Below are 26217 nucleotides of genomic sequence, written 5' to 3'. Positions count from 1 at the left end.
AGGTATCTGCTATTATTGTTAAAATAACTTACTATAGGAGCACACTCCCAGATTTTGTGGTTACACTACAAAGACAGAAGGGATGTGGTCATGGTTAATTATAACAATAACGTGTACGACTCAACCCACAATAATATTGTATTAGAGTTAGATAATGGGCTTGATAAATTGTTCAGCATTAGCAAGACTAACACGGTTATAATATGGGTGGGGTATTTTAATATACAATCTTGTCCATTGTCTATGACCAACGGTCTATGGGAACTTTCATAATGAGGACGACGAAAGCGTGAATTTCACTTTCAATGATTATGGAGGAGCTCCTAATTTGTTTATGGCTAAATATGACCTTCAATTGCTACAGTGCGCCCAGGATACCAATGGCTGTCTTATACCAACATTTATTGGCAGCAATACTGCTTCTATTCACCATATGCTAATTTCAGCTAGCAGTAGCTATTTGTGTTCTACTCCATGGTTTACTGAGCAGGTATTGAGTGACCAGAATTGTATTTTGATGTGGACTCGTCTGGGGCCTAAAAACTAACAAATAAAAGTTTTCATAACTAGTATTGCTCCTATTAGACCAAATGGGTGGACACAAAATGGGCAGGTGTGGAACCAGCAAAAGTATTACATGAAATTGTTACAAAATGTGATGTAGAGATTTCTTATTGTCTCAACGAGGATGTTAGCCCCTCCCTGCTGTGAGCCAATTTAAAAATAATTAATGTTATAATTGAGGGGATACTGACTGCACCCTTCGGGGAAAAAAGTAGACATGATTGGTTTGATCATACCTGTACTAGCCACTAAGTCAACTTAAAAAAGCTTTAGGCAGTAATCCTATACATTTTGAAATATGTATATAACTTTTAATTATGAATTAGCTCTTAAGGCAAGGAGAAGCAAGCTCCAAGAGCTAGTGTGGGACAAGTTATCCATGGCAGCGGATACAGCGAACAGCAAGTTATTTTGGGAAACTGAACTCCGCGTTTTTAAAGAGTGATTCATTCCCAGAGTAACTCTTGTTAATTGTAAAGAGTGGGTGAGAAATATTTCTAGTATTTTTAATCCATCTGTTCCTGATGTCTCTAGGACGCTAAGCTTAACAGGAAGTAAGTGGCCGGTGATGCCCTTAGATATTACAATCGACGAAGTTCAGGTCAGATTTATTGGATTTAGGGATGGTAAAGTACCATGCCCAGATGGATTCCCCATTGACGTTTACAAAGCGGAAATAGATCTATGGAGTCCTATTTTAACTAGAGCTTTTAACCTAGCAGTGACGGAGTATATACCGCCGTCATGGGATCAATCTGTGATAATCCCCACTTTTAAAAAAGGCATAAAATCCAAAGCTAAAAATGATCGCCCTTTTCGCTTCCAGATTAATCAGTTAAAGTGATGAGTAGAATACTATTGGTGAGACATGAAGATTGGGCCAATGAAAATTATATACTCTGGTCTCTCCTTCTTACTTTGTGCATTTTTAGTATAACATTCATTTTTAAATGCTGCATTTATTTGAGGCTTGACTTAATAAGCCTGGAGACTTCTTTGTGCTCCCTTGTGCCTTGTGTCCTGTCCCCTCCCCCCCCCGCCACCGGACTGCTCTCAGCCGAGCATAGCGGGTGACGCGCTCTAGTTGCGCTCAAAAGGGGCTTAGTGAGCCCGTGAGAGCGATTTTGACAAAAGTACCTTTCCCCCTCCTGAGGCGGAAGCCGGGAGGTCTCTCCTTCTTACTTTGTGCATTTTTAGTATAACGTGCATTTTTTAAACGCTGCATTTATTTGAGGCTTGACTTAATAAGCCTGGAGACTTCCTTGTGCTCCCTTGTGCCCCCCCCCCCCTGCCACTGGACCGCTCTTGGCCGAGCATCGACGCCGAGGGTTGGTTCCTGGGTTTGGCGGCCATATTGGGTGTGGGCCGGGCGGGTGACGCGCTCTAGTTGCGCTTAAAAGGGGACGGCCATGCCTCCGCGCAGCGGATGCGTCGGACCTGCGCCGGAGTCGTGCCAGAGTCCTGCCTGTCTGCGCCCGTCCGCGCACAACCGGGCACTAGGGCCTATCCCTCTGTTCGTCGTTTGACATACTCCTCGTGCGAGCTACACCTGTTACATACCAGTACTCTCACATTGCCCTCAACTACCTTAGCTAAGTTAAAAGAGTCTAGTATATTGTCCTCTGATAGGAGTATCATGGGGCATCATTCCAGCCGGAGGTTAACTTGCCTGAACACTAGATCACTACAAAAACACCACCTTGAAATTTTTACTCTCCTTCAGGATAATGACATCGACATTTTAACCCTTACAGAAACATGGCTGGGCGATAACTCTCTACCTGATATCATTGCCTCTTTACCTAATGACTATGACGCAATTTGGCATAATCGCGCCGGCAATGCCCGTGGGGGTGGGGTAGCCATTCTTTTCAAAAAACATCTGACAACTACTAAACTAATGGCCGAAACAGTGGAATTAGCGGACATACTCGGGGTGAAGATTACACTGAGAAACACCTGCTTGGTCATCCTTACAGTGTACCGTCCACCAAAATCCACTGTAATGTTTAATGACCTATTGACCCCAATTATTTCAGACATTTGTACACGTTATCAAAAGGTCCTAATAACTGGAGATTTTAATGTCCATTGGGACAAATTATGTAAAGAGGGAGCAACGCGACTGTTGGAAAATACTATGACCCCACTTGGACTAACAATTAGTGAAGGCACCTACACTTATCAAAGGTCACACTCTGGATCTTATTTGGACCTCTGACCCGGCTGTAGTGCTAACAGATATTACACCCTGCATATGGTCAGATCACTACATGATAAAGTGTGACATTCCTGTAGATGGCCTTCTGCCTCAACCTCCACCCCTTAAATCCAAAAAAGTTAAACAATGGAAGAAAATCCATTCAGAAACTTTGTCGGACACTCTTAATAACTTACAGTCCCATGATATGCATGGGGACTTGGATCAGGAATATACTCATCTTATGCAAAATCTTGGTCAGGCCATCGATCAAATAGCACCTGAAAGAAATCAAAAGATAAATAGAACGGTAAAGGGAGCTCCATGGTTTAATTCCTCCCTGAGGGAGCACAAAATTAAATTACGTCTGTTAGAGAGACGTTGGATGATATCAAACGATCCTGTTGATAAAAATCATTATAAAACGTTTCTTAAATTATATAAAAGCTATATTCAGTCAACTAAAGCGGAGTACTATGAAGCCCGAATCAACAACGCGGACAATGTTCAAAAAGAAACCTTTAAGATCTTATCAGAGTTGAGTAAGAAAGCAGAAAGATCAGAATCTCCTATTGATTGTAACACCTTTCAAAACTACTTCCTCAACAAAGTACAAACTATTTTGACTGATATTAAGAACACCTCCAGTTATCACCCCTCTCTTCCACATCCTCAACCTCTTCCGCCAATACATACCATCTCTAAGTTTCCCCCGATCGGTTCTACGGTCTTAGGGCAGCTCATGAATAGAACAAAATCCGGTTCCCCTGCAGATCCTTGTCCTCCCAGTATTTTTCGTATGGCGCTTCCTGCCTTTGGTAGTCACTTTGTCTCCCTACTAAATAGATCATTAGACTCCGGCCAGCTTCCATCTAGTTTTAAAGAAGCTCGAGTCAGGCCCTTAATAAAAAAGCTGGGGGCTGATCCCATCAACCTAAAAAATTATAGGCCTATATCTCAGCTTCCTTTCTTGTCCAAGATTTTGGAACAACATGTTCTGATGTCACTGTCATCTTTCTTGGAGTCACACCACCTTCTCCACGAACGCCAAGCAGGTTTTCGGGCGCATCATAGCACCAAATTGGTGATGCTTTCGGTGCTTGATGAGCTCAGAGGTATGGCTGACAGTAAAAAACCGAGTGCCCTGATATTATTAGATCTGTCAGCGGCATTCGATACTGTCAGCCATACCCTGCTCTTGGACAGATTGGCTGCGGTTGGGTTACAAGATGTAGCCTACAATTGGCTTAAATCCTTTCTCTCTGGAAGATCTCAAAGGATTCAATTGGCGGACCGCATATCAAATCTGGGTACCCTGAAGTGTGGAGTCCCCCAGGGATCTGCCCTGTCCCCACTCCTTTTTAATCTTTACTTGCAGCCTTTAATTGACTCTTCAGTTAGCATGGGCTGTAAAACCTTTAACTACGCGGATGATACTCAGCTGTTACTCAGTATCGAGAACACTGCATCCGCACAGACCCATGCTCAAAAAATACTTAGGCATACGGTGAATTGGATGACAGCAAATTCGCTGAAGATCAATCCTGAAAAAACGGAGGTCCTGGAGGTTTCATCTGAAGCATCTCCTTGGGGTGATTTGTTTTGGCTGCAAGATCTTGGCCCGACCCCTAAACCCTGCTCCAACGTAAAAAGTCTTGGCATTAAGATCGACCATGAGCTGTCAATGGTCAGCCAGATCTCCTCAGTGGTTGGGACTTGCACTAACTTAATCAGACAGTTACGCAAGTTACTCCCCTTGCGTTCCCCCTCTACGCTCCGTACAATTGTCTCAGCTACAATAATTTCGAGACTGGACTACGGGAATGCCCTGTATTTGGGTCTCCCCAAAACTCTTATAGACTGCAAGTAGTCTTGAACGATGCAGCTAGGCTGATTTTTCGGCTACCTAGACGCACTCATGCATCGCCGCTGTTATGTAAGCTACATTGGCTCCCCATAAAACAACGGGTGGAGTTTAAGAGTTTGTGCATTGCCCATAAGGCTATCTATGGCCAAGCACCGGCTTACATTAAAGAACGCATTGGAGTCTATAGACCGACACGATCATTAAGGTATTCTAACACTCAACTCCTGTCCTGTCTATAAACTATCTACGAAAGGTGGCAGATCTTTCTCGGCAGTTGCCCCACAAGTTTGGAACAAACTTCCTGAATCCCTCCGCAATGAATCCAACTTGCTGCAGTTTAGGAAATTTTAAAAAACACTTCTGTTTAGAGAAGCCTTTAACCTTACCTAGTGGTATAGCTTCATGTATCTGTTCCTTTGTTAGCTTAGCTTCTTCTGTCAAAAGCACCTTGAGACCTGCAGGTGATTTGGCGCTATATAAGCTGTAGTTAACAATACTCTCTCACCAGTCCACTATGGTTTCAGAAAAGGACTGGGAACTATCGACCAATGTATCAACTTAGAACTCCTGATGGGCAAATACACACACTCTAAGCAGGGAATATTAGGTCTGTTTTGCAGATCAGCAGTGCGTTATATCTTGTTGACCATACTATGTTGTGGCCAACCCTGCTTAACCTTGGGGCCCTTAAACAAATAATGGTTTTCCTCGCAAGGCTGTATGAAAAATGTTTGTGCAAGGTGCGATATGGACAGCGTCGTGAGTGCACACCACACTTGGAGGTCAAAAGAGGTATCCGCCGACGCTGTGTCTTAGCACCATTACTTTTCTCTTTATTTATAGCTGAAGATGACAAAGCCCTTCGGTCGGTACAGGTAGATGCTTCTCAAATTGCAAGCAGCCCCGTACCAGTATTACTCTACGCAGATGATGCAGTGTTGCTTTCAAGAACCCTAGTTGGCTTACAATGATTAATAGATCATTTTAGTCATTTTAATATTAGGAAATTACTAATTAATAAGGCCAAAACTTTTGTCATGGTCTAAGGGCAGAAAACAAAGAAATGTAGAACTTTCTATATAGAGAGTTCCCCAGTAGAATCTGCTAATACCTTTTGTTACCTGGGAATAACTTACTCAGGTCATGGGAATTTGATGCATGAACTCGTTAATGTTCATGAAAAGATAGTTCAGAGTGGCCACAGGATTTTTAGATTTACAACAAAGCTAGGCAATTGTCGTATTAAGGATATGGTAGACATAAAAGGCCATATGCATTGACACAGCCCTTTATGGTGCAGGGGTGTGGCAATGTGTAACCAGATTCTACAACACAAAGAAAATGTTTTTAAAACGCCTTGTGTCTACACCCATCAGAGTCTACCAAAATTATCCATCGTGAAGTAGGAATAAACTACCTATCGGATCAGATTGCTAGGCAGCCTTTATTGCTATGAAGATCCATCTGGGCCAAAGAGGAGACTAAATTTACCCAAACCATCATTAAAGTTTGTCTACTCTTGGTTAAAAGCTCACGTATCCACTTGCTTAAATATATCCATGATGTATTTAGTAATTTATTTAATTTCTAGATTCAGGGAGATCCAGATTGTATGACAACCATATTTAAACAGGATATCAAGGATACCTTTTTAGCTCATAAAATAGAGATTCCTAGGAGAGTGGTAGGGAAGCAACCTGCCTTTGTTTTTTAATCAACAGATTAAGCTAAGTGCAGGATTTCAAGATTACCGGTCTGTAGTGACTAGGCCCTCACACCGCTTTGTCCTGACCCATTTGAGACTAGGTATAGCACATCACCTAGTTACCTTCTCTACTATGAAAATGTGTCCTTCTACCCCATGCCACTGGAATGGGCTATCAAAACAAAGCACTATACACTTTATGCTTTTCTCCAAGTTTTATTAATTTCTAAGACGTTTTTATCTGAAACCAATTTTCATAAAATTCAATCTGAGAACAACCCATGCTGCTATGAATTTCTTGGTTGATCTTAATCAAGCCAATAATACACAGCATTATGAGGACAGAGTATTTAAGAGCTAATGCAGCACCTCAAGGTTTAATAGTGAGGATTGAACCACTAAATTTCCAGGATGATAAAGCCTTTAAAAAAGACTGGTCTCCCATATCTTGGCAATTTAGCTGTCATGGTAATGAGGAATAACCAGTAACGTGTACACGCCTATCACAAGAGAAGAAATGTGAAATCCAACAGATCGAGGTATGCCTAAAAACATACCAACGGTCAGTTCACTGAAGAAATATTGGAAGAACTAAACTAAACCATGAACGATTTTGTAATGTCACTGAAACAAAGCAAATTTTACAAGCTTAAAAAAGATACTGGTAAGTTCAGTCACACAAAGGTCTGACCCAACATTAGAGAGGATTACATTCCACCAGGAAAGAATTCAGAGATTAACACTGACAGTGAGAGCTCAGTTTCAGAGTCTAAAAGTTCGGGCTCAAGCATGGATAATAAATTCTCCCACTGAGGCAGACAGAACTACAGGAAGAATATCAGGCATTCACAAAGAAGAACTTTGGGGGCCCCCACATCAAGGTCCAACATACCCTGGACCTTTCTACTATGGCCTCCACATAATGTAGAACCCTTTCACACCTGGGGTGTCCAACCGCAGCTTACACCATCTATAAACCAGCAAGCTCCTTTTTAAGAGGCGTGCCCAGGACGACAGAGGCTGGTCAAGGAAGGCACAAGTTCAATGGACAACAGAACAAGCCCAAATGTACACACGGTGTAGGATGACCAACAACCAAGCAGGCCAAAGCAACCATCCAGCGTAGCAGTGAATTTAGCCAACAAACCACTCACCATACCTCAAACCCAGATCTAGAGAAAGGCCTCAGTTTCATCCCATGAAAGATTGGACAAATTCAAACTGAGTTTTAAAATGAAAGAATTTCTGTGAAAACTCAAACTAAGTTTATTTTGTGGACAAACCAAGTGACACAGAAAGACAAGGATGTACTTGATTGATAACTAAATCCATCTTCAACCCACCAACATCAGCAATTCCCATAAAAATGTTAGCTTTCGAAAAAGCAGTGATGAAAGAAATTGGAGAAATAAACCCAGAAATTAAAAAAGGTTTTCCACTAAGGAACAGAAGCAAGCAATCAACGAACTTGCTTAAGACAAAGCCATAGTACTAAAACCAGCATTTAAAGGGGGTGCAATTGTTTTACAGACCAGAGGCCTATCGCACTGAATGCCTAAGCCTCCTGAGCGACTCCAGGAACTACAAACCTCTCCAGGAACAACCAATGGAATTAATAGGGATCTGCATCAGTTTTGACCCTGAGACAGAATTGCTTACAGGGCTTGATATCGAAAGCCTATACACCAGCCTCCCCCATGAAGAAAATCAATCAGAGAAAGTACTCTATGTAGAATGGGACTACCAAACACTACGTAACATTGGAGAGGCATTTCTGAAGGTCAGACGATATTTGGGAACGCAACAATGCTGAGGACTTATCATGGTCCTAGTGCCTTTGAATTAATCTTATCTACATAGTCAATAATCTTTGAGAATTCTTTTGGAAGTCAAGTACAGACAGCAAATTTAACCGTGGCGCTGATACTTTATCGAATCAAGGCGGTTAGACATACAATCAACAGAGGGAGATTCCGGTCTTCCAAATGACTTGCTCCGTATTTTCAAATATTAACTGCCTGCATACTCTGGAGAGAAGCCTTGAGGAAGTCCAGTAGGACGAAATGATTCGGCTGCCGTTTGTCTTTTATGTAATAAAAGTGAATGATTGGACACTTCAACAGCTAAGGCTCACTTATTGGAACATCATCCTTATAACTGTACTGATTGATTGTGCCTTTCGCCATATGACTACGGATAATCGTGAAATTGCTTTGGTGGATATGGTGGACTATGTAACATTGTGATGGACATTACTGCCTGCAGGAGCAGTGGATTTCCCCCTTTGATTGCTCATCGCCCAATACTGGTGGAACGTCCATCCTCTTCATCGTCATCAACACCGAACGGAACAGGATAAGTAACTGGCCTAACATAAGATTTTATCTGAAACCAATTTTCATAAAATTCAATCTGAGAACAACCCATGCTGCTATGAATTTCTTGGTTGATCTTAATCAAGCCAATAATACACAGCATTATGAGGACAGAGTATTTAAGAGCTAATGCAGCACCTCAAGGTTTAATAGTGAGGATTGAACCACTAAATTTCCAGGATGATAAAGCCTTTAAAAAAGACTGGTCTCCCATATCTTGGCAATTTAGCTGTCATGGTAATGAGGAATAACCAGTAACGTGTACACGCCTATCACAAGAGAAGAAATGTGAAATCCAACAGATCGAGGTATGCCTAAAAACATACCAACGGTCAGTTCACTAAAGAAATATTGGAAGAACTAAACTAAACCATGAAAGATTTTGTAATGTCACTGAAACAAAGCAAATTTTACAAGCTTAAAAAAGATACTGGTAAGTTCAGTCACACAAAGGTCTGACCCAACATTAGAGAGGATTACATTCCACCAGGAAAGAATTCAGAGATTAACACTGACAGTGAGAGCTCAGTTTCAGAGTCTAAAAGTTCGGGCTCAAGCATGGATAATAAATTCTCCCACTGAGGCAGACAGAACTACAGGAAGAATATCAGGCATTCACAAAGAAGAACTTTGGGGGCCCCCACATCAAGGTCCAACATACCCTGGACCTTTCTACTATGGCCTCCACATAATGTAGAACCCTTTCACACCTGGGGTGTCCAACCGCAGCTTACACCATCTATAAACCAGCAAGCTCCTTTTTAAGAGGCGTGCCCAGGACGACAGAGGCTGGTCAAGGAAGGCACAAGTTCAATGGACAACAGAACAAGCCCAAATGTACACACGGTGTAGGATGACCAACAACCAAGCAGGCCAAAGCAACCATCCAGCGTAGCAGTGAATTTAGCCAACAAACCACTCACCATACCTCAAACCCAGATCTAGAGAAAGGCCTCAGTTTCATCCCATGAAAGATTGGACAAATTCAAACTGAGTTTTAAAATGAAAGAATTTCTGTGAAAACTCAAACTAAGTTTATTTTGTGGACAAACCAAGTGACACAGAAAGACAAGGATGTACTTGATTGATAACTAAATCCATCTTCAACCCACCAACATCAGCAATTCCCATAAAAATGTTAGCTTTCGAAAAAGCAGTGATGAAAGAAATTGGAGAAATAAACCCAGAAATTAAAAAAGGTTTTCCACTAAGGAACAGAAGCAAGCAATCAACGAACTTGCTTAAGACAAAGCCATAGTACTAAAACCAGCATTTAAAGGGGGTGCAATTGTTTTACAGACCAGAGGCCTATCGCACTGAATGCCTAAGCCTCCTGAGCGACTCCAGGAACTACAAACCTCTCCAGGAACAACCAATGGAATTAATAGGGATCTGCATCAGTTTTGACCCTGAGACAGAATTGCTTACAGGGCTTGATATCGAAAGCCTATACACCAGCCTCCCCCATGAAGAAAATCAATCAGAGAAAGTACTCTATGTAGAATGGGACTACCAAACACTACGTAACATTGGAGAGGCATTTCTGAAGGTCAGACGATATTTGGGAACGCAACAATGCTGAGGACTTATCATGGTCCTAGTGCCTTTGAATTAATCTTATCTACATAGTCAATAATCTTTGAGAATTCTTTTGGAAGTCAAGTACAGACAGCAAATTTAACCGTGGCGCTGATACTTTATCGAATCAAGGCGGTTAGACATACAATCAACAGAGGGAGATTCCGGTCTTCCAAATGACTTGCTCCGTATTTTCAAATATTAACTGCCTGCATACTCTGGAGAGAAGCCTTGAGGAAGTCCAGTAGGACGAAATGATTCGGCTGCCGTTTGTCTTTTATGTAATAAAAGTGAATGATTGGACACTTCAACAGCTAAGGCTCACTTATTGGAACATCATCCTTATAACTGTACTGATTGATTGTGCCTTTCGCCATATGACTACGGATAATCGTGAAATTGCTTTGGTGGATATGGTGGACTATGTAACATTGTGATGGACATTACTGCCTGCAGGAGCAGTGGATTTCCCCCTTTGATTGCTCATCGCCCAATACTGGTGGAACGTCCATCCTCTTCATCGTCATCAACACCGAACGGAACAGGATAAGTAACTGGCCTAACATAAGATGTGCTGCAACACAAGGGCTGGTTCAACTGTACTTTGCTTCAACAGATGAAGTGCACGTGACCTGGTTTGGGTACCCTTACACGTGACAGTTCACATCACAGGTGTTGAACGGAGATGTACAATGCACAAACACTCACCAGCTCCAGCCACAGCCTGGTTCAACTGCTGAAACAGGCTACTCACAGGTATAGTTCACAAAGCTGCCCGCGATGCAGCAGCTGTAGAGGGAAGTGACCATACTCAATGATCTGTAGAACTAAATTACAAACAGGCACATGTGACACTTATAATTTGTATGTAACTTTGTAAACACGGACTGCAGATTCTATGCAGGGGGGGTTTGGATCTGTCATGGTTTTGTAATCTGTGATAGGGAAATACTTTACGCAACAATTACCTGATTAACAGATGCGAGAGTGTTTCACCGCTGCAGCCAGGATTTCTTGCATTTCCCGGGATGATTGTGTACGCAGCACTGGTGACATCTTTTCAGCAGCTTTGATGAGACACATGTCCATATTAGTGGAGTGGTGTGGCTCACTGGTTAGAGGCGGCAGACCCGGGAGCAGAAGTCGGCCGGGACCAGGGTTCAATTCCCGACGCGGCAGGGTCGTGGACTTGGGTCAGCGGACTCGATAATTCTCGCTTCGGTGCTTACTCTAATCAGGGGTTCCACTCGCAACTCTGGGCATTAGCTTGCCTAATCTCCACAACGGCCCCATCAATTCCAGGGATGCCTGGCTCCACCTTGGGGACTCCCAGCAGGGACCATCCCACAGGGAAAGCCAGGACGGGTTCCCCAGAGTTATACAGCGCCAGGAAACCCCTGACGGGTAGCAGTGCGCTTTACAAGCTCAAATACATTTACATTTACATTTCACTACACCAGATGGTAGCTAACGTGTCATTCTCAATGACCATTGATATGATATTCCTGGCCAATGTGCAGCATCTTTACCTCATGGATTTTACATGTGGGCACCTGCTCACATGCAGCAGTTGTCAGCTGTTACCTCCATATAGCACTGACATCAATGAGATGACACAACAGGTTACTGATATTTGAAGGAAGGGGATAAATAATCAGGACGCCTCTGCATTACATTGATTATACCTTCACAGTGAAGCCTATCATATCAGGAGCATAATGTTTTCTGTTGACAAGTCGAAAGGAGTGTAAATCTCAAGGCTAACCAGATTCACATTTGCACATCAGATCAGACATTGTATTGCAGAGTTGATATGTGAGATGTGCAATAGTCAGGTACATTTTGTGTCTTGTTTGTGCTTCCCTGCCCATGAAGTTGCAAAGCTAATTTTTGAATGAGAGATCACACATTTATTTTCTCATAATCTATTTACAACATCATGGAAGAACTTAACTGACAACGGATGAGGTCTTGTACAGCAGACATCCTAACCTCCTATATTATACACTCACTTATGTAGGTAAATACAGTGGAAGAGGAGGCAAGCAGACTGCAAAATTTGACTAGGATCCCACTTTGTGGCTAAGTTAATAAGCGTTGATGGTTGCCGCCTACACTGGATTTACCTAGTGCTTCTCAGCCAAGAGCTTTGAAAATTTCACTTCCTGAAGATTCGCCTTAGCGACCCATACATCCATCACAAAATTGCACAACTGGCATCAGTCCGACCCACAGCCACACCATTTTCAATATGATATGTCCATTGATATTTTGCAATTGAATTTTCATATCATTGAATTACAATCCACTTGTGTCTAGGACTCTTCACATGACACTATATACTATTTTATGTCCATTCTTCACTCACTTGATGTCATCCTTTCACTAGCCACCATGGTATGATCTGGTATGTGGTTAAATGTAGGCACATTGTGATTAGGGCTGGGCGTAGTGCCACTACGCACACTACGCAAAATTTTGGAAAAAAAGTTGTGGAAAACGGGGGCGCGTCCTGGGGGTCCGTGTGCCCTGGACAGGGGTCCCTCGTGCCTGGGCAGACTCCCTGATCTCCCCGGCCTGGTTGGAGCCTGGAAGCCCTGCAGCCCCGGAGCCCTGCAGCCCAAGCCCTGCAGTCCCGGAGCCCTGCAGTCCCGGAGCCCTGCAGCCCCGGAGCCCTGCAGCCCCGGAGCCCTGCAGCCCCGGAGCCCTGCAGCCCCGGAGCCCTGCAGTCCCGGAGCCCTGCAGTCCCGGAGCCCTGCATTCCCGGAGCCCCCGAGCCCTGCATGCCCGGAGCCCTGCAAGGGCAGGCTAGAGCCCTCCCGCAGAGGCTCGGGCCGGCAGATTGGCGTCATTCCAGTCCCGGCCATCTGGTCGCCCCTCTCGCCTCGGCCATCTGGTCGCGACCAATGCTTTCCTATAGGGCGACCAGATGGCCAGGCTTCCCTGGAAGTCCCGATGAGGTGCCATTTGCCTCCTGGATCCCAGGCAGGGCTCCAGGAGGTCGAGCACGTTTGCGCCCTGGCTCCCCTCTGTCACCTTGAGTGCACGGATTACAAGAAAGGGGGGTAATTTTCCTCCGGATTACTAGGGGCAAGGGTATGCCCGGATACCCTCCCAGGAGGGCGGTTCCCTGCCTGGGACCAGATGGGCTGTGTTCCCGGGCAACACCTCCCAGGCGTCCGAGCGTGGGAAAGTACCCGGGAAGGGCTCCATGGGTCCTGGGCCCTGCAACCCCGGAGCCCCGGAGCCCTCCCGCTGAGGCGCGGGGCAGGCAGATTGGCCTCATTTCGGTCCCGGCCATCTGGTCGCCCGCAATGCTTTCCTATGGGGCGACCAGATGGCCGGGCTTCCCTGGAAGTCCCGATGAGGTGCCATTCACCTCCCGGATCCCAGCCAGGGCTCCAGGAGGTCGGGCATGCTCGCGCCTAGGGTCCCCTGAGCCGTGCGGTGCACACTTGTTGCCAGAAAGAGGGGTAGCCTTCCTCCGGATTACTAGGGACAAGGTACTCTGTGACCCCTCCCGGGCTGGCGGTTCCCTGCCGGCGACCAGATGGGCTGTGTTCCTGGGCAACACCTCCTAGGCGTCCAGGGCTCCCTCCTCCGGCCTCCGGCCAGCGGCATGGGAAAGTACCCAGGAAGGGCTCCATGGGTACTGGGCCCTGCAACCCCGGAGCCCCGCAGCCCTGCAGCCCCCGAGCCCCGCAGCCCTGGCGCCCTGGAGCCTCGGAGCCTCGGAGCCCTGGAGCCTCGGAGCCCTGGAAGGGCAGACGGGAACCCTCCAGCGGAGGCTCAGGGCAGGCAGGCAGACAGGCAGACAGGCAGACAGGCAGACAGGCAGACTGGTGTCATTTCGGTCCCGGCCATCTGGTCGCCCCTCTCGCCTCGGCCATCTGGTCGCGCCCAATGCTTTCCTATGGGGCGACCAGATGACCGAACTTCCCTGGAAGTCCCGATGAGGTGCCATTTGCCTCCCAGATCCCAGCCAGGGCTCCTGGAGGTCCGGCACGTTCTCGCCTAGGGTCCCCCGAGCCTTGCGGTGCGCACTTGTTCCCAGAAAGAGGGGTAGCTTTCCTCCAGATTACTAGGGACAAGGTCCTCTGGGACCCTTGTCGGCCTAGCGGTCATCAGCCGGCAGCTAGGCGGGCCAGGATGCCGCCCCAGACCTGGGTCCGTCCCTGGGACTGCCGCGTGGCAGAGTGCCTGGGACGGGGTCCAGAGGGCCCGGGGAAGGCTTCCCCTGCGCCTCTGGGCCCTGGGAGCCACGGCTGGGTCCAGTGGCCTCGCCGGGCCCCGGGTCGGGTGCTAGGGCCCTTGGCCCTGTACCCCGGCCTGCCGCACTGCCAAAGGCCCGGGACGGGGTTCCGTGGTGCCCGGGGAGCCTCCCCGTGCTTGACCGGGTTCAGGAGCTCCGTCCGGGGCCCCTGAGGGCCCCAGGGACTGTGGCCTCCCCACCCGGGGCTCTGTCCTGGGTCCTGCCGCGTGGCAGGGTGCCCGGGACGATGTCCGGCAGGCCCGGGGAAGGCTTCCCCTGCGCCTCCAAGCCTGGGAGCCCCGGCTGGGTCCAGGGGCCACGGCGGGCCCAGAGTCGGGTGCTCGGGCCCAGAGTCGGGTGCTCAAATCGGGGAAACATTTAAACATTTTTTGGGGGCAGCGAAATTCTGTACTTTGTTCCACAAATATAAATACATATCTCGGAAACCATATGAGCCAGAAACATTTAAACATTTTTTTGGGGGCATTAAAGTCTTTAATGTGCTCCACTAAAATATCTGTCTCCCTCTCTCTGTCTCCATCTGTCTCCCTCTCTCTCCCTCGCTCTGTCTTTCTCTCTCTGTCCGTCTCCCTCTGTCTCCCTCCATTTGTCTCCCTCACCCGGTCTCTCTCTGTCTCCCTCTCCCTCTGTCTCTCTGTCTCCATCTCTCTCTCTCCATTAGCCTCCCTCTGTCTCCCTCTATCTGTCTCCATCTGTCTCCCTCACCCTGCCTCTCTCTCTGTCTCTCTCAGTCTCCCTCACCCTGCCTCTCTCTCTGTCTCTCTCAGTCTCCCTCACCCTGCCTCTCTGTCTGTCTCTCTCAGTCTCCCTCACCCTGCCTCTCTCTCTGTCTCTCTCAGTCTCCCTCACCCTGCCTCTCTCTCTGTCTCTCTGTCTCCCTCACCCTGCCTCTCTCTCTGTCTCCCTCTGTCCGTCTCCCTCACCCTGCCTCTCTCTCTGTCTCCCTCTGTCCGTCTCCCTCACCCTGCCTCTCTCTCTGTCTCCCTCTGTCCGTCTCCCTCACCCTGTCTCCCTCACCCTGCCTCTCTCTCCCTCTGTCCGTCTCCCTCTGTCCGTCTCCCTCACCCTGCCTCTCTCTCTCCCTCTGTCCGTCTCCCTCTGTCCGTCTCCCTCACCCTGCCTCTCTCTCTCCCTCTGTCCGTCTCCCTCACCCTGCCTCTCTCTCTCCCTCTGTCCGTCTCCCTCTGTCCGTCTCCCTCTCTCCGTCTCCCTCTCTCCGTCTCCCTCTCTCCGTCTCCCTCTCTCCGTCTCCCTCTCTCCGTCTCCCTCTCTCCGTCTCCCTCTCTGTCTCCCTCTCTGTCTCCCCCTCTGTCTCCCACTCTTTCTGTCTCCCCCTCTTTCTGTCTCCCTGTCTCCCTTTGTCTGTCTCCCTCCCTCCCTCTGTCTCCTTCCCTCTGTCTCCCTCTGCCTCCCTGTCTGTCTCCTTTTCTCTCCCTGTTGCCCTCTCTCTGTCTCCCTCCCTCTCCCTCTGTCTCCCTATCTCTCTCGGTCTCTGCCTCTCTGTCTGTCCCGGTCTCTGTCTCTGTGTCTATCGGTCTCTGTCTTCCCCTGTCTCTGCCTGTCCCTTTCTCCCTCCGTCTCCCTCTCAGTCTCTCTCCCTCTTGGTCTCTCTTGTTCTCTGTCTGTCTCTGCCTCTGTCCGTCCCTGTCTCTGACTCTGTCTGCCGTTCCCTGTCTCTGTCTGTCCCTGTTTCTGTCTCTTTCTTTGTCCGTCTCTATCACTATCTCTGCCTCTCTCTGTCCCTGCCTCTCTCTCCTCGGGCCGAACTATGAATACCTATGCTCAAGAACCACATAAGCTAGAAATCTAATTTAACTTTCAGGTTGTAGAAGAGGTTTGTGTGCTTTCGTGTGCAAATTTTCATGCTCGTAGTGCATCAAGAACATGCTGAAAAAAATGGGGGAATTGCTTATATGTTGTAATATTGTGACTGTGAAATTTTAAACTGCCCGGGATGTCATTAGCACATCTCTGCTATTGCAATTACGGTGTATGCCTTGCCTTCAGGCAGGTGTGACATGTCCTCCATTTGAATAACATGACCTGGGAGTTGGCAGCTGGAGGGAGGAGTTGACCCCAATATGACCCTAGGGAGGTGTAACCCTACTCTACATTAGCCAATTAAATCATTGAAGGTAATGCCCCCACTCCTTAACATCTGTAGAAGTGGCAGGGCCTTTTCCCATTAAAATCATGTGCTTGAGCTCTGCGGAGTACAGGTGGATACAGTTGGTAAGGATAGTTTAGTGCTACCCAGATATCTTTTTTCCTTAAAACCTTTAGAATAGATTCCCCTCTGAGGTAATGTGCTGTTTTTCTAATTTTTGATATTGTAATACATTGAATTTGTGTTTTTGCAGCATATAACATGGATACTGAAATACATATTGTATTACAGCTTGTTATTCTCATTACATGACCTTTTTATGTTCTTGCTAGCAAAGCGAATCGCATCCCATTGGTTTGCACAAAGTGCTTAAAAAATTGTGAGCAGTTGTCAGTTCACTAGGCACGAGTTTGCATGAAGAAAAGCACTCCTGAAGCAATTGCAGCAGTTGTAAAGGAGGCAAGAGAATCGATGATTGCCCATCTGTTTAACCACTACAGTGCTAGGGGTTTTCCCGCTGTGCGCTGAACAAAGAGAAAATGGCTTGTTTGTGACAAAGCCAGCTCGTCATGAGCGCAGCGCAGGTAACGCCCATGACGAGCTGGCTTTGTCATTAGTGTGGAAGGGGTTAAGGGGAGAATATACACCTACGATAATCTCCAGCTCCTTTTCAATGAAGAGACCAGAAAAACGGTCATTAATATGTTGGAAGCAAATGGGTGTTTTGTTGTTGGAAAGCCCGTTGATCAAGTTGTCATGTAAGTAACATTTTTTTTTCTTTCATTATCATTAGTTTGCTACCATTACAATCACTAAATCTATTTTCATAATTACTGCATTATATGTAGTCATACATAATTTTTAACCCTTTAAACTTGTATAATTAATATAATCCTTCAAGGAACCTGTATGTTATGAACTGTTGCAGCTACTCATGCATGCTTTATCGCTCAATTATATGACTTACTTTTAGACCTCCTAAAACACCAGATGAAGACATGGAGACTGAACATCTGAGAGAAGAAGAAGCTGCTGAATTATACCAACCGTAAGTTCAAATGACCAAAATCTATTTGCACCATAGTCATATATTTATATACCGTTTGTTTTCTAAAACATTTCACTATTCAATCCAACAGACCAAGTGAAACGAAGTGGCTGACAACTATACGGAAGGAGCTGAGAGACGCTGGTCTTTACAAGAAACATTCCCTGGACTGCAAACTTCTAGTTGATTTCAGAAACTATTTAAAACATGATCTCTCAGTCTCCAACTGCAAGCAAGAGGTAATGCAAATAAGCTTTTATTACCATGACTACCCTTATTCCTACTAATACCTATTACATTCAGTAAAGTATATAATTATTGTTATCTGTATTTATATATTTAATTTAAGCTGCAAAATGTAGCAAGATTCCTCTTCTTCTACAATCCTGATGAACCATCAATAAATTTCATCAAGGAGATTCCACGCACACGGGAGTTCTTCAACTGCCTGAAAGAGCTTGGTTTAGCACAGCAGACCATCATAAATTACATGAAAAATATCAAGCGGTTTATCCACCATCACATGGTGGCTACAAACCTGAGAGAAGAAGATAACGATCTCTATATGTCAGCTCAGCATTTCCAGTGTGTGATGAAGGACATGCAGAAGAAAATAAGCAGAGGGATTTCAAAAGAAGTCACTCACAGAAGGTAATAATTTAATCATTGTGAAGTATATTAGCCTTTAGATGATCATACACAATAACATTTCTCCTCATGGCAAGTTCCCAATTCAAAAATCATGAAATTATTATTATGTTTCATTACTATTGCATGGGCAGATCCTGTTATTTATTATGTCTTTCCTAATATTGCCTAGATATAGGGAATTCACAGCAGAAAAGAAGACCCCTGGGCACTGATTTTGGACAAGGCAAAAGAAGACTTCCTCACAGTGATCGAAAAGCTAAATACCAATCAGGATTTCTCCTCTCAGGAAACACTAGTGGTGTTGTATTATTTAGAGGCAATATTGCTCTTCAAGCATGTGCAGAGACCATGTGTTGTGAAGAATTTTCAGGTATGTAAACTGATGGAGCGGGATAGAAAACAAAAATTTGTTTAAACCCATGAAGTCACACTTCCATAAATAAATTAATAATGCTAACAACTTGTGCTGTGTGTATAATAATTCAACCTAGTTTAAAGTTGCATACACAAAAGACATGTGGGAAACTAACATGTGTGCTCATAAATGTGCATTATGTTGCATTCTTATGTATGTGGAAAATAATAAATTAATCTTGTCTATTGTCATGTCATAACTAATAGCAGCTGTTTTTAAAATAATGGCATGTGCTTATTTTGCTTCCCTTGTCTATGTGATGTCATTTCTACTATTCTAGGTGCACATAAGGCTTTATGGATTCATGAAGACAGGTAAATATAAAATGCTGCTTTATTTGTGCTTTACTGCTAGGTAATTTAGACTAATGGGTTAATAATTAGCAATGATGGGAGGCAACAGAACAAACTGTATTTCTTTCATTAATTATTCTTTGTGTTTGTTTATATAATAGTTTTACAAGTGAAGCTTAGAGATGGCTGCAGAAAAATAGTACCCTTTTAAAAGTGACGCAGGGACAGTGGCGCAGAAAATTGACGCTTTCTGAGAGAGGCCTAATGATGAAAATGGCTAAAGTGAAAATAATTCCAAGAAGGATGGAAAAGGCCTCTGAGCTTTTATTTTGAAAGGTTTTGGAATGAACTGCTAAAAAGATGACTTTTTGGAGAAATTTGCTAACGTTTGCTAACGTGCCACGGGAGTTCAGAGCTGACTAAGCTCAAGGTTAAAAAGGAAGCTGTCGCTACAAAATGTAGCAGCCTAAGGAAGAACTGCCAAGACTTCTAAATGAACAATGGACTAGTGAATTTGCCCGGGCATGCAAGAAAGAGGTGTCACAGTTTACTGTGGTACGAGGTGGCTCAGCCAATGGAGAACTAGAATTTGTCTGCTGGAATGTGAAAAATAGTTAGCTCAGCTAAAATTAGGGTATAAGAATAGGTTCAGAGAACACATAGTTGGCTTACGCTCGAGAATTCTGGAGGACGATGTTATGCTGATGGACTTTACACGTGAGGAAAGAAATTTTTAATTAATTACTTTATTACTAGGTGATGAGGGTAGAGACAGAGATATAGTTAGGATTTTGGGAAATGCTTAATTTTACTTATTCCTGCTAATGAATAATAATTCTTGATTTATGCTCTTTTTATTAATACTGAATAATTCTTTCTTTATGACTTTTTCTAATGCTTGTTTAATAAAATACCAAAACCTAAGTTTTTCTAGATGTGTTAAAATAAACTTTCTAAAATGACAAGCTGGTCTTGATTATTGCAGATGGTTTAAACAACTATATTTAGATCTTATCGCCTCATGATTCAAGCGCTCTATTGTTGTTATGGGCCTAGTGTTGTAGTGTAAGTTTTGTGGTAGTAGATAGTGTCATTTGTGCAATATTTTGGTGAGAGCGCTGGATCAATTTCTGGTAGCAGAGGATGGTTTATATATGTTGTTTTTGACATACATGTTACATGCATGATACATATATGTTGGTAAATTCATAGGATTAAGTTTTAACACATGTTGAGTTTGTTTATTTTGTGCTATGTGTGTACCGGTACAAAAACTGTGTGATGAGAATGTAGTCATGCAGAATATCTGATCTGTTTCTGTGATATCGCCGAGTATCACTGTTGGTATCGCCGTGTACCAGAAGTATTGTCGCCGTGCAATACAGTGTTGTCGCCGTGCAACACAGTTTTAGGGCTAGGTGTGAATCTTGTAACAGTGAGGGTTTTCTAAGAAATTAGAGCAGCATGAGAATAGGGACAAAGCGCCTTCCATAAAACTCACTGTGATAAGAGTATTAGTTATATTCAAGCTTGAGTGAAGGGCAGGGTAATGTCGGTGCATGATTATCTATAAACAGGTTAGAGTCCTGTACGGGTACATGTTTTATATCTATAAACAGGTGAGAGCCCTGTACGGATAACGGTGTTATTTTGCTAACGGTGCATGATTTCTATAAACAGGTGAGAGTCCTGTACGGATTTCATGTGTGACTGAAGTTAGGGAATTTTCAGTGTGAAAGTGCGTGATTGTTTTGTAAGGTATGTTCAAGTGGAACTCTTAGAACTTTCACTTCGCGGTGGGTTCAGAGCAAAATGAGTTCATATTCTTACATGTTAGAAGGGTAGAGTAAGAGTTGCTCTACTGGCAAATGGAAATTATCCTTAGTGTGAATAGCGCCGTCTATTCCGAAGTGTGGATACTTGAATGTATGTAAACTATCCTAATTAGAGAAGCAGACAGATGTGTTTCGTTTTATATATTGACTAAAATGTACCAAAAGTAATTCTTAGGTACTTAGGAAAGTTTAGTTAAAGTCTGTACCATTCTAAGACTTTCTAAAAGTATTGTGCAGTGTTTAAATACATTTAAAAGCTCTGCATGCTAATAAAATTCAATTCAAAAGTGTTCAGCATAGTTGAAAAGTATAAAAAGGTGAACTGTGCTAATTTAAAACATTCAGGAGCATTTTAGAATGTTTTGTGTTAATTAGGCAATAATTAAGGTATTCCACGTTGTTAAACATTTTTAAATAAGTAAAAAGCGATCAGAATTAATTTTATAAACATTGCTCGCTTTAATTGTAGTAACAAACTGTTCTCCGTAGTTTAAAAACATTAAAATGTGCCCCGATCGAAATTTGTAAGGGAGGGGCTGTTTTAGGAGTGAGAACGTGTGGGGAGAGAGCCTGCAGCTGCAGCAGCTGCCTACGTCAGAATTGCCGCGCTCGGATTGGCTAGAGCGTCAGCATTGTTAATGAAAAGCTGCTCTCTGATTGGTTGAGGCGTTGTTATGGAGTAACTAGCTAAGCCTCCACTTTTGTTCCCTTCGTTTTAATAATAGCGCTAAATTAAAAACTGATGCGTGTAGTAAGTGCAAGGCTTAAAGAATAAAAATAGCTGTCAAGCACCCAAAGCGTTATAATAAATTATCACTCCAATTAATTGAAGAGTCTGGAGTTCCTTCTGCTAAAAGATTTTGTTTAAATAAAGGTCCACGAAATAAATGTCCGTTTTAATTCAATTATAATAATTTCCAAACACTGATATTGAGAGAAGAGCATAGCGCGCTTTGTTAAAATGCATTTTGTGAAGGAGGGGGGCTGTTAAAGCGCGAGTACGAGAGAGAGCTGTCTGCAGCAGCTCCCTACGTCAGCCGCCGCGCACCCATAGGTGAGAACACCGACGCGTCATACACAGTGCCGCGTGTTGATTGGGCGAGGCTCCGTGAGCTGCTCTTCTATTGGGCGAAGCTCTGTGAGCCCCGCTCTGATTGGGCAAGACTCTCCCTATTAATAAAATTGGTTGGAGTGTTATAAGTAAATATAAAAAGTATAATTTGACGCTTTAAATGCCCTTGCTCGTCGCGCTATTGTTTTTGAATCAGTAAAGGGAGAGAGCTGGAACAGCAGCGACCGTGTGATTGAAAGCTGCAGCGCTCCCGTTCATCAGGCGGCCGTCGCGTCATGATTAACACTGCGCTCCCATTAGTTAGGAAGCTGCAGCATCTTGTCGAGGCCGCTCCCTGATTGTATGAAGGTACTGAGGTGTCACAGCGATCTAGCGCTGTGATTGGTTCAGATCCCGGCAAGTCGCGCACCCATTGGCTATTGACGCGTAGCGTCATAAGGGAGCCGCGACCGGATTGGTTAAGGCTCGAGGGTAGGCTTTATAATTACTGCCTGCCGAGGAAGTGACTTATAATTAAAAATAAAATTTAAATAATGCTTTAGTCCTTTAAAAAGTGTTGTGACTGAAGTAAAAGAGCGAGTGTAAAATAAAATAAAAATTTCACATATAATAATAAAATAAATATTGCCGCTTTCGTTTTCCTTTCTAGCCACGTTATTGTTCATGTCACAGCTGATGTGTGTCGAACATTGCGCGTAATTTTAAAAGAGAGGCAGGTCGTGGAGAACAGAAAGTCACAGAAGCTGTGTGCTTCAGAGCCGATGTGCTCTGATTGGTAGGAAATTAGGGCACGTCATAATAGAGCCGTGTTTTGATTGGTTAAAACATCAGAGTCACAAAAAAGTAATGCTGTGACTGGCTGGAACTGTCAGGTTATTTTACAAATGTTCTTGTTTCGGTTTTCTTCCAAAATCGCGTTATTATTTTAAAAAGAAGTGTATAACATCTAATTAATAACAAAAGTTGCGTGCTGTAATTTTAATAAAAAGAGACAGGTTAAGCGCGAGAGGGGAGAGACTACAGCAGTAACAGTAGCGTTGTAGCTGCAGCCGTGCTGTGATTGGCTGAGCTCGCGAAAGCAACGTTCTAATTGGCTGGAGCGCCGTACTGTAATTGGTCGAGGCATTTGTAGTCGCGCTGTGATTGGGTGAATGCGCGTTGCTGCCTATTGAATTATTTACAATTGACCCTGTTTAGATTACATTCCCTGCTATTGCTATATTTATCATAGTAAATGTGTTTAGTGATATGCTAGTTGTGCGCTGTGTTGTGGGCTTGTTTGCAGAGAAGGGGCTGATTGGAGTGTGAGAGCTCGAGAGGAAACTGCAGCAGAAGTGAATGTGATTGGCTGGGCGTTGGAAGGGAAGTGTTATGATTGGCTAAGTGTTATAACAACGGCGTTGATTGGCTCAAGCATTTATTGTGCTGATATCGACTAATACTTATTATTTCCTTAGTGCTAGTGCCCAAAGTTTCTTTTAAAAAAAATGTTTAGATTCTGATTTTACCAGCGCTAGTACCTGAAGCTTTGTTTGAAATGTTATCTACATATTGGGGAAGTGAGACTAATTGTTAAATAGCAGTCCTCACAGAACTGTTGGTAGTGCATTATTAGCAAAATCTTGTATTGCAAATGCAAATACAGCCACAACAGTAAAATTAGTGGCAATAACAAATACTTCTATTAGAATAGGGATTACAGTATTAAGTTAATGTGTGTTATAGTAGCAAGCAAACATTTTTTCATAAATAAAATTTGGTGATTTATGATTTCGATGTAAAAAATTAAATTATTGGTTTAAAGAAATTTATTGATAAAGGAGTCTAAAGGTTTTTGCAGCAAAACATTTTATTTAGATTAAAAGCAATCAGATTAGGTTTTCTTTTTCCACAGGTATACGTTGCAGAAGGTGTGTAAGTGAAAAATAAGTACATTTAAAACACATGTGATTATATGTTGGTATTATTATAAATAAATATTTTGCGTTGCTACTGTTTTTGCAAATTGATATTTTTCTTTACAGGTTAATTAAATTTAGTAATATAGGTAAATTAGGAGATATATTAAATTGACCAAATTATAAGGTTTTCTACACCTGATAGTGTTAAATTAATTAATTAATTGATCAGCAAGCGAGAAATAAAATGTCTTCCTTGTATAAGAAAATGAAAAAGGTTGTTGCCAAATGCGAGAGTAAATTAAAGATTCCCAAATTAGCGAAAATAAATAATAAAGGTGTCAGAGTAGAAAATATAGATCCATGTACAATTGATGTTGTAAATATTGATCAGAACAGAAATTCACGAAGACCCTTAGAGCAGATTAATGTAACGCCAAAAGTGTCAGATCAAACTGATAAAGTGCCAGCTCAGAATTTTATTAAAATTGATGCGACAGAAAAGCATGATGAGATGCTTGGTACATCTGGAATTAATATTCCTGATTATGTAAATTCATCAAATGATTTGAAGGAGTCCATGAAAACTCTGGAAAAAGAGATAGTGCCTGTACTTAGAAAAGATGAAATTAATTCCGCAATTTTAAAGGTCCCATTAACTGAAAAGGTTTATTCTATTGTACTTGAGATTGAATTAGTAGGGATTGCAACTCAGCAAGAAACAGAGATGACTTCAGTTCTGGTAAGTGAGAAGTCTGACATTGACCTAATTGAATTGACACAGTCAGACGAGTCAAAATTATGGTCAAATGAAAAGGAGATTGAGATAAATGAGCTGAATGAACAGTTACAATTACAGCGACAGGTAATGGTTCAGCAGAATGACATGGCTTCATTGCCATTACACATTTTTGTTAATGAACAGACAGAGAAAACAGATACAGGATTAATTAAAGAAAAAGAAAACAGTCCGAAAAGATTAAATGCACTTCCAGAATGTTGGAATAAAAATGATGTTATTTTGAGTGAAGACATCAAAGTAAAGGATGCAATTGATCAACAGATTGAAACATTGACTTTTACAGGTTCGGTTTTCAGAAATGCAAATTTAATTAAAAGATTGATTGATGATATACAATTGGCAGAAAGGTTTGCTGTCGTGATATGTGCAGCATACAAAATGAATGATGAACATGCTTTGAGTTCACTAATACTAACATCTGTAGTTGAAACATGGCAGGTAGTCAAAGATTTACAAGATGAAGCAACTCATGAGGAGAGAAACACATGGTTGAGTACAAATTTTAGACAGCGAGATGAGGATGAGATTTTGTCACACAAAGATGGTAGAGTAGTTTTACCAAATAGCATGATTACTGGCATGAACAGAATGTACCATAAAATTGCAGAATTTCTTTACCAGAGATGTCTGACTTACCAACAAGTGAACTTAATTAAGAGAACAATTATGAGATTGGGAACAGAATTACAGGAGAGTGGTTCATTGACCAGATTACAAATGGATTTCTGTGAGATGTCACTACATGATAAACTGTGCTACATTTTTGTGATTATCTGTTTGATTACAAAATGGGTTGAAAACAGATTGCTCCATTGTGCAGATAAACTAGAAATTTCAGATGTTGAGGAGCATGAGAATGTTACTATAAAAGTCAGAGATGCAAAAATGTGCCTAGCTGCAGGTACAAAGTGGACAGATATTCTTCCACTTGTTTTGATGTTTCTGAGAAGTACTACTGATAAAAAGACAGATTTAAGTCCACGTGAGATTATGATGGACAAGGTCATGAGACAGACATTTATACCAGAGAAAAGAATGATGACTATCAATGATAGCATCAATTTGGAGAACTGCAGGAATTTATCAGATGAAATGATTTCTGTGTTTGATGAAGATGAAACTGAAGTGCAAACAAGAGAAAAAGAACAAGTACTTGATCAGTTACCAGGTAAAAGGATCAGGAAAAAGGTTCGTCTAAAAGGAAATTGTCTAGTGCCAAGGTGGCAGAAAAGGAGGTCAGTCAGTCTTGTCACAACAAATGCAGAGAAGTGCAAAAGACTGAAGAGGTGGATTGACACTGACCATACTTTTCGTGTATCTACACCTGAAAATCTTGATGAGGATAGTGTCACAATTGATGATTCAGATTCTGAAGAAGAGCCTGAAGAGAATCCAGATCTTGAAGATCGACAAGTTGGTCGACATCTGGAGAACATGAAAAGAAAACAAGCCTTGATTGAAGAAGACTTGAAAGTTGTGACAGAAGACTCAGAAAATGATGGAAATCTGCCAGAAAAAGAAGCAGAAGAAGAAT

This window comes from Lissotriton helveticus, chromosome 12 (assembly GCF_964261635.1).
Source record: "Lissotriton helveticus chromosome 12, aLisHel1.1, whole genome shotgun sequence".
Lineage (NCBI taxonomy): Eukaryota > Metazoa > Chordata > Amphibia > Caudata > Salamandridae > Lissotriton > Lissotriton helveticus.
This window is presented reverse-complemented; position numbering follows the sequence as displayed.